We start from the raw sequence: 4,850 nt of genomic DNA on the forward strand, positions 1-4,850 counted from the left end.
GAAACTTTGGGAACAAGTAACATATTACTTTGCGATTAAGTAATTCACATATTAGATCTAGTACAAAAATATCTTAATTGAGTACTAAAATATATTAAATTTAGTACAAAAATATATTATATTATGTACCAAAATATTTTAGCAAAACTTGGGGACTAAGAAAGCACTTTCTAATAATGATTAAATTAATTATTTAATTTATCATTTCCAAATAATAAAATATATATCAATATATATTTTTTCTCTAGTGCTTATGTACCCCCATTAATTAGAGGTACACCCCCACTATATAAACACTACTAATGTGTGTGTTCCTTCCGATGTGGGACTTCCACTTTTTTCAATTCACACAACACTAATTCTACCCAACATGGGAATTTGTGTTTAGTCTTTTTTACTCAATTTCCACACATGTTCCAACAATCCCCCACTTGAATTTAAAAAATGGTTTCAGAAGTAACGTCAAAAACGTCTCCATAAGATTTGCTAGTAAACAAAGGTGTCGCCTACAACTTGAACCTTTGCATAGCGAGTAAAATTCTGATTAACAAGAGTTGCTTACAGCATTGAACTCTATCTCAGACATAGAACCCACACACAAACCTTTTCATAAGGTGTATTCTAAAAGCCCGTGCATTTATGGCCTTGCACGTGTATCCTGGTTTTAACGAACGCTTTAGGTATTCTGCCCCGAATCCCATAGGAACCGGCCCTTAGTTCCACATTCATATAGGTGAGTCTATCAAGAGTACTCCTGTAGCTATGTACTCCACTCCAAATAGAGTATAGATCTCATTAAGAGTTTCTATTATCTCAACCTTCTATCGCTGCAGGAATCATGCTTTCTTACTTTTATCATAGCATGTTCTATCACTTGTGACTTGTTATTACCCATTGAACCTATTTCTTGGGATCTCCAGTCATGTAGGTTGGGTTACCATCACTTGTGACCTTTGGGCATTAGTCCCATCCTATTGGATGTGTTTAGGACTTTCTTTCTAGTAATTCCTTTCGTCAAAGGATTAACTAATTCTTTATCAGTACGTACATGATCTACTTTAACCGTTCCTTTTGAGAGTAGCTAGCTCTCTAATCCTTTATGCGTTCATGCCTTAATTATCGTCTCTAACGATTCTCAATTTTTGTAATAGCTGCAGACTATCACAATGAATTAACACTTCTGGAAACGGTTTTATCCACTAAGGGATCTCAATTAGCAAGCATCTTATCAACTTGCTTCTTCACTAGTTTTCTCTAGTGTTCTCATCTCAGATTCATTCCATAGTGGATTGAGTCAATATTATTTGTTTTAACAAACAACTCCTCTAGTGATGCTCAATGTGCAAACACTAGTTGCTAAATATTCATCTAAAAGATGTTCTATTTTATATCTTGTACCATTTAATATGTTACTCCTCATAATTTAATCTTAGAGTCATAGTCTTCTTAAGGCACCTCATGACTCTTTCAATAGCATGTCAATGCTTCTCATTTGTCTACTAGTAAACTTGCACAAGAGTTTCACGACATCAGCAATGTCGGGTCTAATACATTCAATGACATACCTAAGTACTGTCAATAATGCTCACATATTCGGTTTTTCAAACTCCATCTCAAGTGTTCTAACACTTGGATCATAATATATGATTGCAAGTTTACGGTCAAATAATAATATTTCCTTAAGAACTTCAACTTTGTCTAGGTCTTTCTTATCAATGTTATTGATAAACAATGATTTCACATAATTCATAACATGAATCTTTAAACCAAATATGAACAAGTTGTCTTCATAGAGACATATGATCGTGCAAATATTCTTTGTCACTTTCATTCACTTTGTACTCATTCGATAGCATTAGAATGCCAATTTTTTCATGCCATTCCTCAGAAGTTTATTTTAGACCATACAAAGAATTATCTAACTTACATACCTTGTTTTCTTGTCCATGAATCACAAAATTTTTCAGGTTGTTCTATATAGATTTCTTCTTCTAGTTCACCATAAAAAGAGGCAACTTTCACATCCATTTGGAGTACTATCGAGTTATGAACGGCGGCTAAAGGGACTAGTACTCCTATGGATATGATTTTCGTGACTGGTGAATGAATGTCGAAGAAGTCTATATTTTTCTCTGTCTAAAACCTTTGACTACAAGGAGAGCCTTGTATTCATCAACCGTTCCATCAGGTTTTAGTTCCTTTTTCCAAAATCCAAATACAACCGATTGATTTTGCAACTATGAGACAAGTCAACCAAGTGTCATGTTTTGTTAGACTCTAGAAGATTCATTTCATCGTTTATTGCTTTTTGCCATAATTCAGCATCCAATGAGGATATAACTTCTTTAAGGCTTAATGAATCTTCTTCCAATGTATAAACCATAAGGTCCATACTCTTTAGCAATTCTTGCTTTCTTACCTCCTTGAGGTTCTATAACATCCCGTACGATGTTCTCATAACTATTTCTAATTACATGAATGTGATTAGATATAGTGCCCCCACTAGTTCTTAATTTTTAGAAGGAAATTTATTTTCCCCCCACTAATGTCGTGCTCCCCCCACTAGTGCCCCCACTATTCTTTAGTTAAAGGGGTAAACATTTACATAGAAATCGAAATCTTTTAAATTCTATGATCACTTTAACATTTAGGTCATAAAACCTATATGTTTCGTTATTTTATTGCATACCCGATGAATACACATTCATAGGCTCTACTAGTGAGTTCAACTCTCGGGGTCCAGAATCCAAATATAGTTCAGACAATCCCAAGTTCAAAAATAAGACAAGTTGGATTGTTTTTTCTTCAAAAATTTCTTAATTAGAATTTTTGTCCTTAGACTTGGGTACTCTATAAATTTCAATTTTCGTTATAAAAATTGAACATTCAAGCATATCAATTTTATTTTCCAAAATTCACAGTCATCAATAAATATGATAAAAACATCATTTTATCATTTCTAATTTATGTGTCATCAAATTCACACATATCATAATTTATTATGTTTAGAGATTCATATTCTCTAAATTCTGATTTATATGAACTTTTGGTTCATATTTCTTGACTGCAATAAATAAAATTGTCTAATCATATAACGTTGGAATTAAGTCCAAGTTACTCAAGTTTAAAATTAAACGCTTGTTCACACAATAAATTTTGATATGTCAAATATTAAAATCACGCAACTAATAAAATAGAAGGAGAGTTTAATTTTGAACATACCATCAAAGGTGCAATCTTTTTGCACAAGAATGTATGGTAGACAAGTATCTCTTTAAGTCTGAGTCAACTCAGTCTTATTCGATAGAAATCTGAAATTCAGATTCTTTCTTATTTTTAGAGCATGCAACATGTCTATATACCCAATATGCCATAAAGTTTATGGCAATTCTTGTTATTGTTTAGTAACAAACGGAACCAAACATTTTTTTTTTGTTTGGCTAGTTTCTTTTGTTTTGTAACAAACAAAACTTGTTTGGTTCTGTAACTAATAATTTGTTTTGTAACAAATTATTGTTTTCATCAAATAAATTTTTTAGTGTTGTTGATTGAAACAACAATCACTTCATCGTTTCAATCGAAAGATGTAAATCTATAGCTTGATTTATCCTTAATGTATTTAGGGACAACTTAACCTCAATAAGTAACTTCTTCGGTAAACATAGTAGATCGAAACGTCTTAAAATTGTTGTTTTTGGATTTCCAAACTATTGTATTTGGATTTCCAAATTCTATTATCTACCGAAGTTGTTACTAGGTTAAGTCACGACCAGGTCGCTCTCTTTAAGACGTTTCGTGGCACTACCCAAAGTTGTGCAAGGTAGACTATCAACCACGCCGCCTCCAGGATAAAACAAGCCCAGCTACAACTGTGCGGTTAACTACTGCACTGTAGAAAACCGTTCGAGAATTACACCTTCAAATATGGTACTAAGACCACTCTTTAATACTGAAACCACTTTAATATGGTATTATTATAATTCCATTCTATTATGGTGCTAAGACCACTCAAATATGGTGTTTCCACCATTCTAACCCTTAAGTTCTCCAAACTATCAATATGGTACTATGACCACTCAAATATGGTGTTACCACCATTTCTCCTCAAATAGAAAAATATTGTTATAATATTTATATACCGTTAAGATCATTCTTGATTCCGACGGGACATTATTATTCCAAATAGGGACTATGATCTTAAAAGTACTCTTTATTCCGAAGGGACATATATTACCGAAGGGACTATGAACTTAAGACCATTCTTAATTCCGAAGGGACATTAAACCGAAAAGGGACTATGGTCTTAAGAACACTTTTAATTCCGAAGGGACAGAAAGGAGTAGAAAAAGGAGAAGGACTTGTTAAACAAGTCGAAGGAGGGAGAAGAGATGAAAGACTCGTCAACACAAGTCAAAAAAGGGAGAAGAGAGAAAGAGTTCCCGACAACTCAATGAAACTCTTTGGTGTGTGGAATGCACTATGTGAATTCTCTATTTATAGGGAAAATTCACAACTAGTAAGTGAGAAACTTTGGGAACAAGTAACATATTACTTTGCGATTAAGTAATTCACATATTAGATCTAGTACAAAAATATCTTAATTGAGTACTAAAATATATTAAATTTAGTACAAAAATATATTATATTATGTACCAAAATATTTTAGCAAAACTTGGGGACTAAGAAAGCACTTTCTAATAATGATTAAATTAATTATTTAATTTATCATTTCCAAATAATAAAATATATATCAATATATATTTTTTCTCTAGTGCTTATGTACCCCCATTAATTAGAGGTACACCCCCACTATATAAACACTACTAATGTGTGTGTTCCTTCCGATGTGG

This window comes from Medicago sativa, chromosome 5 (assembly GCF_051527215.1).
Source record: "Medicago sativa cultivar Bolivia chromosome 5, Bolivia_mono, whole genome shotgun sequence".
Taxonomy (NCBI): Eukaryota; Viridiplantae; Streptophyta; class Magnoliopsida; order Fabales; family Fabaceae; genus Medicago; species Medicago sativa.